Source organism: Poecile atricapillus, chromosome 16 (assembly GCF_030490865.1).
Source record: "Poecile atricapillus isolate bPoeAtr1 chromosome 16, bPoeAtr1.hap1, whole genome shotgun sequence".
Taxonomy (NCBI): domain Eukaryota; kingdom Metazoa; phylum Chordata; class Aves; order Passeriformes; family Paridae; genus Poecile; species Poecile atricapillus.
In genome coordinates, this window is record NC_081264.1 from 10,521,723 (window position 1) to 10,535,452 (window position 13,730).

Consider the following 13,730-nt stretch of genomic DNA (forward strand, 5'->3'; position numbering starts at 1 on the left):
CTGCTCACAAATTCCTCCAGAGAAGGAAAACTTCCACCAGCTAGAAACCATCACTCATGCCAGGCAGAGGTCCCACATCACACAGTTAGCACTTCTCAGAAATCTTACAGTCCTGTCAGAGATTAGGCATCAAAAGGCATTCCCAGCTTTCTGGATTTCTCCCTGCAAATGTACCCTCTATCCACTCCCAACTGTGCATTCCTCTGGGGTGACTTCAAGGCAAATCCTCATCTGCTGGACCTTCCAGCCCAAGCACCCACCCTGCAGAGCCCATTGCAGTCCCTGCGAGAGGAACTCCAGTGAGCGCCTGCAGCTCTGCGCTGCGCTCACTTTACAAAGAAAGCCTCCCTGGCCACATGCCCAGCTTTCCACGGGGGAGCAGCACCACTGCACACCTCTGCAAGGCTGTTAGAAAGGAGACAGTTCACTGTTCATCCGTGCTCTCCATGGAACAGCACCAGGACACACCTGGCAGGTCCCTTTGGAGATGTGGAATTCAGCCAGGAAACAGTAACACACCTTCAGCAGAATCAGGAGGGGACACTGAGAACCCCCCTGGATCTCCCATCCCCCTGTGCAGACTCAGCTGTCCTCAGAGAGACTCAGCAGGCCCCTTCTCCTGCACACAGCAGTACCTGACACTCAGGTTTGGGGCACAGGGGCTCAGCCTGAGCGTGGCCACCCTGCAGTGTCCCCCACGGGTCACAAGGAGCCGGAGCTGGCTGGTGGCACCAGAATAGCAACCGAGCAACTGCTCGCACTAATGGCTGCCCACAGCTCCCCGGGCAGCATCTGCCAGCCCTGAGCCACATCCTGAGCACAGCACTCCACAGCAGCACTTAGCATGCCTTCAAGAAAATGTATTAGAAGAGGACAGTATTATTACACTACAAGATGAGGAAGATGATTTATATTCACTCTTTTCAAAAAAACCAAAGCATCACGAAAGAAAAATAAGCAGTCCTGCACTCAGAGAGCACAATACAGCCATTAGTAAATTAAATACTGTGTTAAATTATTTCTATACACCTTTCATTTAGCTCAAAAGATGCTCCAAACCATTAAAGTCATAGGCTCTATCTTCCTAAAGGGACCAAAATATCCCAGAAGCAGATTCTCTGAAGGGAGACAAGTATTCCGCAGCTGGGGGAAAATGAACTGAATCTTCTTTTCAAGCAAAAGAACAGCTGGTGGATTCCAGAGTGAAAGGCACATACCTCCAGGGAACTGCCGATGAACCACAATTCCTACAGCCAGGCAAGTCCTATGACTGGAGGTTTCAGGCACACAACCTCCCAGAGAAGTGCCTGCCGAGAAGGAGTGGTTTTTGCTTCTCCCCTCCAATGACAAAGGCAAATCCAACTCCACCAGGAAGTGAAAATCCCGTGAGGGTGTTGGGCTCCTCCGGCCCTGCAGAGGGGACGCACACCGTGTTTCCACCCTCCACCTCCCCTCGGTGCAGGAGCGGCAGCAGTAACCATCTCAACCCACGGAAACTGCCCTGGGCTCCTCTCCGTGCCGCTGAGCCATGGGACACCCACTGCCTCTTGCTGGTGACACACAGCGAGCTCGGCTACACGCACCCGTTCACTTTTACAGGTCTGCGGAGGAAGGGAGGTCTGGAAATACCAGGAGCACTGAGTCCCACGGCTGTGAAGGAGTTAAGATTAATTATTAACTTTCTCCATACCCTCCCCCTTCCTGACTTGAGCAAACAAGGCAGAGCCGAGGAACGGAAAGCAGAGGGAGGAGAAAAGGCTGGAGAGAAATCACTCGGTTACTCAAACTAAACTCCAACTTTACAACTGATACCGAAGCAGCTGCACGAATGCACCACCCCAAGGCGGCGGGCCAGGAAAGGCGCTCACACACCGCTTTCCCGATGGACTTCTTGTGCCTGCTCGCCCCCAAGTCCTGCAATCCCCTGTGCTCCCTTCCCTGCGCCCCCGCCGCTCCAAGCTCACAGCCAGCACAGAGGGAAGGTCTTCCCCATTCGCGTCCCTCCCCGTTGCTGTTCCCGGATCCAATCCCATCAGCAACCACAGCTCCCTGAAACTCTGCTGAAATGGGAAACTGCGCCCGTTTAAAGAGCCCAACACCAGCAGCAGAAAGTCCCCGGCGTGGGCAGGGTGAAAGTGGCAGTGGCACCGTCCCACCTCACCGACATCACCCTGCCAGAGGGAAGCGGCTCCCCAGTCCACAGGCACAGGACGCTGCCCTGGAGGTCAGCCCAAGGAGTTCTAAGGTCCAGAGCCTGACTTGAGGCTATTATTCAAAACCCAACCAAAAATTAATCAAAGGGATTAACATTTTGTTTTCCATGAAGCACTTCATCCCAAGAGGTCTCAAAGCACCGTGCATTCATTTAGGATTTGTGCAACTACCAGAAGCCTATGTGAGATGAGGGGAAAAAAGGGAGATTTATTAATGGAAAAAAACGCATCGCTCTCTCTTTTGCAAAGGGGATCAGCATTTGTAACCTGATGAACTGTGACAGGGATGCTGTGCCTGCACCTCTCCTCACAGCACTGAGTTCACTACAGTGGCCGCTCCTTAAATGGAATATTAAATGCTTAAATAGAAATATTAAAGTCTCGATCGATTTACTGGGTAATAAAGCGTTTCTGCCCAAGGTGACTCCTGAGGGACAGCGCTGCAGGACGTGTGAATCAGCCTGTTAGTCCCCACAACCCAGAGGAAGCGGCTGGCTGGGCCAGCACAAGGCAATGACTGGGCCAGTGCCCACCGGCACCATCCATCAGAGGGCACCACCAACACCCTCACAGCCACAGAGCCACGAAACCCTCGGCAGTGCCCTCGCCTCACCTGTTCTGTCCCTGTTCGAGGCACACAGAAACTCTCGGCGGTGCCACGTGTGCTGCACCTCCCCGGGGAGACGCGCATCCCCACGGCAGCTACCGCCAGTGCTCCGGGAACAAGCGCACACACTGACCTCAGCACAGCCTTACCGCTGCCCCAAATACTCCCTGGAACACCACAGACACAGCTCTAGGAGGCAGAACCTCCCAAGGATGAAGACCGTAGGTTTAGTTATCTCTAGAGAATAGATTTAACCATTTTGTAGCAGTAAAGTAAACCAGACAAGAGTTATAATGGACCTTCAAACCAACGATCCTCCCCAGGATCACCCCTCTCTCCACTCTCACCACTACAAGGCACGAACAACCCACAGACAAAGTATCAGCTCACAGATGTGCATGGAGCAGAATCACTCGAGTGTCCAAAGGCTCGGTAGGGCTCAGCTGTGCATACAGAAATCTGTATTTTCCACTCCATTAGCAGGGTGCTGCTCAGGAGGGTACAAAAGGGATACCTCCTAAAACATCACCAACCTGGACACCCCTGCTTATCATGGCAACTCTGGAGCAGTTACACAGCCAATAAAACCCTAACTCACTGTGCACTGCAGCACAGAGCACCTCAGCACGTGCACAGCTGGTCCTCCACAGGCTCAGGTAACCTGTCCAACTACCAGGTAAAGCTGTGTGAAAACATGAAACAGAAGGACAGTCTTCCTCCCCTCCACTGGGCAACTCAAAAATCACACACTCGATTGAAATCACATTTAGGGCCTGAGGGCCACTCAAACCACATCCTCCCCAGTACGGGAGGGCCTTGGTGTTTGCACTCAGGTGGGTTTTCTGCACAGATTTTCCTGTGGTTGAGGGACAGTTAAAGAATTATACCACATTTGACACCTTTGCCACTATAAAGCACTCCAAGACACCTCGAGGTCCAGGGACATTAGTTTGCTCCTCTCTCCCTTTCCTCACTTTGGCCAAAGATCATTATTAACTGTGAGGTCCTTGGGATTCTGGTCTACAGATCCTCCACACCACTCTGCACATTAGTTGGATATGTACAAGAGCCCTTTAATACCAACTGCATTGCAGCAAAAGCCAAGGTTCTCCTGGTTGTTTCAACAGCTCAGGACAAGAACTCTGACATGGATATCCAATGCATTGAACCACTCAGAAAATATCCCTTCCACCACTAAAGCAGCAAGATGGAAGAGCAGGGCAAATTCTTTGGCTAAGCCCCATTTACCAGCTCAAGCTGCACGGAAAAGAGCAAGTTCTTTGGTGCACATTCCTGTGCTATCTCCTCAGCCCACAGCTCCGTGGGCCGAGAACATTCCAGGGGCTCCAAGGCAGGCTCCTTCAGCATTGCTGCGTGTCAGCACTCGCTGGCCTGCAGATGCAGCATCCTGCAGCAGCAACAGCCTCTGTGCAGCCAGGGGCACATTCTTCAGCTTCCCACAGCCCAGGTCTGTCTGACACAGAGCAGGATCAGCAGCCCAGGGATCGCAGTGCTGCTCTACAGTCTGCAACAGCAATGGGTAACACCGGGGCCTCTCTGTACTGATGCACACATCAACAACCCTTTCTAGGAACCTGAGCTGCACTCAGCCCCCTTAACTAGGTAAAGTTACTAAAAAGAAAAGTATGTATTTATATATATTTAGATGTATCTTCTCATGCATATCAAAGCTCACTTCCCCTTTCCTGTGCATCTCAAAAATGCTCTTGGATTAAGGTGACACAGTGAAGCAGAACACATCATGGATTAGTTCTGAAAAAACCTACATGACAAGGCATCAACAAATTCACATTTGCCAACTGATATCAAGGAGCTTTTCAATGCTAATTTTTCCTCAAGCAGTAAATAATTTTCCACTATTCACAAGCAGTTTAGAATTTATCTTTTTTTTTTTTTTAAGTGAGGCAATTTAGAGAAATCTAAATTTGCTTTCATCTGGAGAAAGGATTTCCATATGCAGTTCATCTCTCTCAACAACTGAGGATTATTAAGCCATGCTGACGCAGCAAATCACAGCATTATCAATATAGTGAGTAGATCAAAAGGATGGTGGTCAATTTTCTTCCACATCTCATCTACTGCTGGGGAGGAAATGGAAGCATAACTGAAGCAAGATTCTTCAAATGCCTCAGATATCAGCCTTTCATTTTCAACAGCTGAAAGCCACATCTGCACATGTATCAAACCACACATTGCCTGTGTGGCAGAGAGAAGCTTTGCTTCTTGCATGGGACATCTGGAAAGTGAGTAGCACTGGAGACAGGATTCCTCAGCCAGCCAGCACACAGAGCAAATGCATTCAGCCACAGAGTCCCATCTCCCCCAGCATCTCTGGTGCCACATGTCCCTGACAGCCCAGACACAGCACACTGGGGAATCAGGATGAGATGTCTGAGCACAAACTATAGAATTTCCTCTGCTGTAGCTGCAAGAACAGGTATCTGCACCTACCCTATTTCCCTCCCTGCCTCTATTTACCCAAATAAGTAGAACTGCTGCAAGTTTTCCTGGTTTAGGGAGAAGAAGATTCCTAGAGGACTAGCAAATAGAAATAAAAATCAGGATACCCCTAAGGGAAGCTCTCAATGAGGACATGGACTTGACATGCTGATCATGTCTCACTTGGCATCAGATGAATTGCAGACCTCTCATTGGCAGAATCACATTCCATTCTCCAGACCATTTTTCTTAATACCTGCAGAATGCTGAATTTAAATCCTTGATTTTTGCTGTCTCCTAAGAGAATGAGGGGAAAGGCATCACATCTCCAGAACTGAACTTTGAGCTTGCAGCCTCATCTGAGCCACCTCTGCAAAATCCCTGAATGCAAACTTTAAAAATCTCATTAGGTTCAAATAAGCCTTCTCCCCCCCCACCTCCAGGAGTAAATGCAGCTCCAGCTCACATATAGGGAGACAGCTCAAGGCAGTAACCCAATCCCTGGCACAACAGTTTTACACTGTGAGTAACTGCAGAGGAATGGGGAGCCTGGGTATATTTAACCTATTAAATAGCCTTTCAAAAGAAATATTTGCAGTACTCTGCAAGACCTGCATCAAGAAGACTTGCTGGAGCCTTGCTAGGATTATTCACTGCCCTGGAGTTTTACTGCAGAAGATGTGGGGAGCCCCAAACACTGATGACAGGAATTCCCATTTTGATTTTTCTCAACAAAATAGAAGAGCCTTATCAGAAATAGGAAAATCATGAGCAGGTAAAGGCAGGCATTGACTTCCAGGTAAAAGACATTTATTAACAGGTTCTTAAGGCATTATATTCTAATCAATGTTTTTAAATGCAAAAAGATCAGAGACTACAAAAGCAATAAAATACAAAGACTACGTTCAAAATGAGACCTTAAAAACTCAAAGTGCAATTAGATTCTCTTAAAATCCATACAGTTCTTAAAATCCATCTTTTTTTAAAATCCATCCAATTCTCCAGTTCACATATATAGAAAGCACATAAAATAGCTTGGCTTACTGTGTAAAACATTTTGAGGAGATGACATTTAAGTTTTCCAAAATTTAACCAATATGTCAAGAAGGTGGTTAGAACACAGGACACATAAAACCTCTCAGCTTTCTTATGAAGCAGGGGCAGATTGTTATTTAAGATACACAAAAATTCAAGGCACAAAAGATAAGTAATTCTCCAGACCTAAGAATTTGCTGGAATATCAGTACAGAGCAGCCAGTGGGATTTTTCCTTCACATCGCCAGATCTGCCTAGAGAAAGTTCAGATTGCATGGTCAGTAAAATCACTCAGCTCTTTCTTTAATGTACTAATGTTTAAAGCCTTGTGCTTTCTCACTATCAAGCTATTGCTGCAAGTCACGCCTTGTGTCACTGCTTAACAAAAAGAATCCCCAAATTAATATTAATATGTGGTGTGGTAAATTACAGTAAAGACAATAGCCATTAAAATTTTGAAGCTTCTCTCTACTTTCATACCAAAATTGCCTCTTAAAATTAGCAAGACTTTGCATTTGTAGCACTGATTTACAAACTTGTGTGGGTGCTCCTGAAAAGCTTAACAGCAAAGGGAACCTCCCAGCAGCAGTTATGCCTGGCTACCCCAGGCTGCAGAGACAAACTGAGCAAGGATTCATCCCGTGGCAGCCAGAACTGCTGTCAGAATCAGGTGGTGGCCACCACCGTGAATCCTTTCTGTGCCATAACTGGTCCTGACAGCCAAACCAGTGAGTCTTGCCCAGTACAGCAGCCCATGCACCCAGCTCTGACCACTATCAGCAAATGTCTAAACAAAGACAAGACACTGCAGTGTGAGATGTGGTCTGCACGAGCAGCTGCAGCAATGACTGCGGCTTCCTTTCCCAACCACTGAGACCCAAGCTGGAGAGTTTATACCAGAGCTTGTGGCCAACTAACTGGTCACAACTAACAGGCAATACTACCACCCCAAGCCTGGGGTTGTAAAAGTGTGCAAATACAGCCTGCATGAAGGAATTTCAGGAACTGCTTATCAGTAACTACTCACTGCACATTTGGGGATGAAGTGCAAACCCCTGGAGTGCTCTGGCTGTAGTTCCAGCAGAGCTGATACCATCACACACTGCCAGCCTAAGGGAAAGGCCCAGGGATCCCCCCTTCCCCAGTATGCAAACTCAGGCTGTTCCTGCAACTTGCCCTGCTGATCATCAGACACCTTCTAAACTAATTCAGCTTACTAATCTAATAAAAGTTTGCTGAGGTGTTGGTTTCATTTTTTTTAGATAAACTCATTAGGTTTCTTGGAAGCACAGCCCCAACCACTCTATGACTTAAGTAGCTTTTAGAAAACGTATTAAAAAGACCAGAACTGAGCCTTTGTTCAAGTGAATACAATTTCTGCTTTAAATGGAAATGTTCTACTTTCACCTTCAAAACTCAGGCCAGAACACAAATTGTAAATCCAGCCCATCCTGCCATTAGCTGAAAGAAATCACCTACCTTCCTGTTGCATTCCCATAATTCATCTGCAGCTCAGCTGCAGCTTAGAAAAAAAGGCAGCCTGAAAAGATGCAGTCAGCAGACAGCTCAAATTGAAATGCTCCTTATTCTGGAGACATCCCTCACCATTACCTGCCACTCCCACCTGAGCCTACACTGACATTTTATTTTGGCTTTCCAGCCCCAGAATTGTGATATGGCTCAGTCCCTAGGGCTGCACAGGCTATGTACCCACTGATGCTCTCATTTGTACTGCTGAGCTGAAGAGTGAGCTTTTGACAGAGACTTCTGACCATAAAACTGAAGATAAGCCAATTCTGTATGCAACAAAAACCCAACAGAAGGCATCAGGAGAGCACAGACCCTTCCACCAGATCCCTCTGATGGGCAGGAGGGCTATTTGTGTGTCCATGTGCTGAAAAACCATTAATGTGAACACTGGATCCTTCCTGGATCTGCCCACTTCCTTACAGAAGAGTACATTTCTGTGACACCCAGACCTGCAGTGCTGTATCTGTCTGCAGGGTGAGGGTGCTGGAGCGCTGGGCAGCACCACCTGGGGTCAGCAGATGTAGCCCAGCAGCTGCAAGGCTCTCAAGGGCACAAGGACCCCATAGGAAAAGCAGCTGATCAGTTTGCAGCTTGACACCAGCAGTCCCTGGGAGTCACAGCCCCGTTCCTTGAGGGAGCACCTCAGATCCACCTCCTGTCACATCTTGGATGCAACAGGCTGGGAAATCCTTCAGCTGCTGGCCCTGTTCACATCACCGAGCTGGCAGGGAGGTAACCTAATCTTAACCAGTTCCACAGGGCATGGGATCACCAAGTCAGCATGCTGGCAAGTGCTTTAAAGATTGAGTCAGCACGGTTTCCTGGATGAAACAATACAAATCCACAGCACTCCCTGACCTACAGTCCAAGTTGTGTGAAGGAACCACAAATTATTTTCCCGTAGGATCAGAATTTTTCCACTTAGCTCTCTGAACACTGAACTAGACTCCAGGTTAAACTGGGTGAGAGAAATTAACCACCACCTACGAAAGAAAAACACGTTATTCTGCCTTTCTCCAACTTCCTGATCAAAACTTTCATCCCCTTTCCACTGTCTCAGAACAGTTCATTAGATGGCTGAGTTAATGGAAATCCCACAAGGTAAGTAATTGCTTTTGTGGTCAGAGATAAATATTCCTCAATATGTCACAAGTGTGCTGAGCATCCTCACACTAAAAGTGATTTGTGTTTTAAGTCCCTTCTCCTACCAGGAGGGGAAATGCTCCAGAAAAACAAAATACGTTCAGTATGGGTTTTTTTGTTTTGAGACAAAAAGCTGCTAAAACCAAGTGCAGCCTTTTAAAGTTCCTCAAATTAACCTCAGCTGCCCATTCCACTGCCTTACCTATCACATTCAAAAGCTGAATACCAGATCCAGCTACACAAGCCTTGAACGCCTCCAGAGATTGATTCCTGATTGTGTGAAGGTGAAACAGAAAATAATCCTTTGTGTGGTTCCTTTCTACCCAGATTCCCTGGACTGCCAGAGTCCTGAATAACAGGAAACCATTTCCAAAGATGGATAAGTGCAGTCAAAAAATTCTTCCATTGCTCCACAATCTTCAAGAGAACGAGGAAAAGTTTGTCAAGGGTTTGTACATCACAGCTGCAGCACATCCTGTGACACAGCGCATGCAAAAGCTGAGCTGACCTTGACGTTTGCACAAATCTGGGCTCTGCTTCACTGGACAGAGAAGTTGGACATTGCACAAGAGAAGGATCACAAGGTCATACGTAAAATGTAACCAGCCTTACCCAGTACTCCAGCTCCTGACCTCCAGGGATTCAGACTGCTATGATTTAAGTACCACTGTCCTCAGATGATTATCCCACCCACAAGTTACAGCACTTACCACATGGAAGCCTTTTTCAGTCACAGCTGTCACAGCTCCACACCCTAAAACTAAATCTCCACGTATTCCATTTTGTACTGATAGAAGTGGCTGTGGCCTGCAGCAACTGCAGGCAGAAAAGTCTGCAGCCACTGCACCTGAATCCCCACAAATCAGAATCCTCACCCTAACATTCACACTTCCATGACAGCACAAAGGAAATGCAACTTTCAGAAATGGAGCACTGAGATGCAGCCCTGAACAGCCCAACATAACATGGCAAGTCAGTACTATATCAGAATAGAAAGCAAATCTGACTCTTAGGCCTGTACTAAAAATATTTAAGTTGGAATTTCTCATCCTGAATCTACAGTCTGTTATGAGCTCCACCTGCCACCAAGTCTTTTGTCAGAATCTTCTTTTGGAAGAAAATTGACTGGTGTTCAACAGACAGTTATAGCTAGCCCTGTGAAAGATCACAAGGAACAACTATCTGCACAAATTAGAGAGTCTCCATTTCTCTCCCTGTGTGTCAGCTGTGAAATTGGAAACAGCTTTGGGCTCCAAGGAGGATAAGTACAGCCCCTGACAGTCTTCTCCTGGAGTGGCTCTTCTTATGCAAGATCTATTTCTGATCTCTGCCTGACAGCAAACACATTCTCAGGCATTTCCAGGAAGTCCCAGACAAAGGCAGCAGCAAATGGCCAATCCTGACCCAACTGTCCCTGGGAGGGAGGTGAATTGGCTCCGACCAAAGCAAGGGATGTTGTTCTGCACAAACAGGAATGAAATAGCATCCTTGCCAGTTTGGTGGGAGGAACAGACTGGAGGGAGGGAAAACATTTTACACAAACAACTAAACAGTTAACACCTCACTACTGACCTGAGCTGGATTTTAGCCAACATTCTAGATGGGAAAAAGATTCAATAAACCCAAAAACATTAGTAACCAATACATTGTCTTTTTTAGACCTTTATTTGTCCTCAGGCATGCAAAACATTACATTAACCCTTCTCATGCCTGTCATAAGAATTTTCACTTGCTGCTGGCTTCCCTCTGAAAGTTTCTGGAAGTCCAACAAGATCTGCTCTTCTTTGCCAAAACAACAACAAAAAAATATTCACAAACACCAAACAAGCAGCCACTGAACTGACCCCTCAGGGAAAATTTCCAGGGTCAAGGCCTCTGGACAAAATACCAACTCCTTTATATTGCTCCAGGAAGAGGTGCTCAGCCAAGCCAGCAATCTGAGCAACCAGACTCTTCCTGCTACACCAGCGTGCAGCTGCTCCACAAGCACCAGGTCAAAACACAGCACTGCCATTCTACAAACATCTGACAAATCTGGTACAAAGGAGATCTCCACTAGACAAAAGAGTCCAAGGATGGGAATAGAAACAGCAGGAAACAAGACAATGTGGATTTTAAACCACAGCTCTGGTAACAGAAGCTCCAGGCTTGAGTGCAGAAGTGTGCAGGACTCGGCTACAACAAGCAACCTTCAACATGCCCACTGGGAAGAGGTAGACAAGGGCATTTTTTAGGACCTGCATGGGTATTTGGTTGAGATTTGTACAACTGAAAGTTATCATAAACAGCACTGAGGTTACAACACATGCTGATCCAGGTCTGGATCACTCTTCCAAGCAGCTTTTAAGCAGTAGCTTAGTGGCAAATCACAACATTGTGAACAGCAGTGGTCTCCAAATCTCTGGGCAGCAGCAATCCTGGTGTGCTTGTGCTCCAGAACCCTCAGGTGGAAATGACAAGGGTGTGGGTTTGACCTCTCAAGGGGACCCTTCATAACAGCCGTAGAGCACTTGTCAGCTTGGAGATGATAATTTGGTAAGATCTGATTCTAACTCATCTAGGGAAGGAAAACATGTTACATCAGTGCAACAGAGCACTGGAGTTCCACTGGACAGTGAGCACCCCGGAGTGAAGGTTACAGTTTCCTAAGATGCAGAAAGGCAAATTAACAGCTCACCACTGCCAAAAATGGAGAGGTTTTTCTCCCTCTTCCAGACACGTGCTGCTGCCACTTACTTGTGCAGGCTCTGGCTCTCACAAGACCCCTCTGTGAACCAGTCCAACACATTATACACCCAGTGGGAAAAAGCTGACTGTCTTCTTTTGGATCAGAGAAAAGATGAGCACAGCAGTCAGCAGGAAGGGCTATGTCCAAACAGTCAGACAGCACAGAAGCAGAAAGGATAAGTAAAAGCAAAGCCATCTCCCCCTTCAGCAGCAGCAAACCCTTGTACTGACACAACCAGCAGCAGGACCAGCACCTCAGACACCCCAGCAGCACACAGGTAACCACAGTCAGAAACAACACTGCTAAGGATCCCTGTGATCTTCTCCATCTGCTTATGTAAAAACGGGTTTGGACACAGGCACAGATAAAATACTGTCAGAGCTTGCACATTCCAAGTTAATTATCTGCCTTTTTAAAAGTAACAGAAACAGGAAAGCATGTGGACCCTATTACCAATAAAGGGAAGAGCAGGATTTGCATGGTTATGCAATAATAGACATGGAACTTGAGGGGAAAAAAATAGCATCTTTTAAGCTGTGGAAATCCTATCCAAGCAGCATAAACAGACCTGAATATAGACCCATCTAGGCAAAGTGCCAGTTACAAAATTTGAGACACACATAAAGATGATGAAATAAAGGACTGACATACTAGTGTAAATTCTGAATTCATTAAAAGAATTCTGAATTTGTTAAAAGGATTTGAAGCAAAAATTCTGCCAATGAGATGTAGAGTGCCTTGGCTACCAGCAAAAGGAGAATTCCAGTAATAAAGAATGGGGACACTAAAGAGACTCTGTAATCATATCCATATTTAGTACAGTCTTATTGAGGCATTCCTATCCTGAAGGCTCTTAAATGAGATATCAGAATACAGACTTGACAGATTTTAGTCCTTGAAACATATACTTTTCATTAGCTTCAGCAACTTCCCATTCAGTAAATAACAAGCATAGCTCCCAAGAGCATAAAAGCAAAGAATATGCAACAAATGCAAATCTACCCTTAAAAAACCAAGGTATCGTAAGTTTTAAAAGCCTGTGTCAATAAGGAGATGCAGAGTTACAACAAATCTCACACAGATAAAAAGTTAGTATATTGAGATACAAATAAAGACTTGTTGGCTTGAATTGCCAACCACTGTTTCCCACTTTTTAAAATGAGAACTTGTGTCAAATGTCATATGTGGTTTAACTGGCTTGTTAAAAATCTAATTACTAAGGAAGTACTCTCAAAATGGTGGATGTTTCTTTTAAGAAGTTTTCATTTCTGCAAGGGTTCTCTGTGACAGGGTGGGAGCAGACTTGGAAGCAACACCAAACTCTTTGTAAGCCAAAAAGTGTAAGTCATCATCAACAACTGACTTAACACAAAGTGCTGCCAAAAGCACAATGTAAACTCACAGAACAGGGCAGGGGGAAATGACAACAAAATATTTCACATTTTTCAGTCGTGTGGATCTTGGTACTACTTATAACTATAATAGGTAGAAAGTTTTAAAACGAAGCTTTCAGTCTGATGAGCACTGCACTGTAACTTAAAAATAACCCAAGTTAGTGCAGATAGTGGGCAAGCAACAGCTTTGAAAGACAACAGAATACAAGGGGCCAAGAAGCACATGGTTAAAAATCTAGTTAAAGCAGCTTCTTTTCACTTTACAAGCAGCTTCTGGGAATGAAAAGAGGACAGTGTTTGAGAAATTAATGTGGGAACCAGTCCCCTGGTCCACTGTGGGAGATGTGGGTGGCAATTCGATGGAGACTGCTGATGGCTCCAAAGCTGCAGAGCTCTGACTTAGTTTATTTTAGTACTGGCAGAAGAATGTGGCTCAAGAGTTTCACAATGTCATGACACTGGCCTGCTGCAAGAAAGAAAACTGTTAAATCTATACAGAAAACTAACGTTTTCAGAACTGGAGCATGTCATTCTGTATTGGGAATGGTGAAAGTAACGACACAGACTCTCTTCTGGGTAGCACAAGAGAACGAGTTTTATTATTCCATCTTCTTTTATAG

General features: G+C 46.0%; 1 protein-coding gene across 6 annotated transcripts in view; it reads right to left on the reverse strand.

Annotated features, from left to right (window-relative positions):
- The window catches only part of PXN (paxillin), a 49,458-nt gene that overhangs the window by 21,820 nt on the left and 13,908 nt on the right, over positions 1–13,730 (reverse strand). The window lies entirely within an intron of this gene.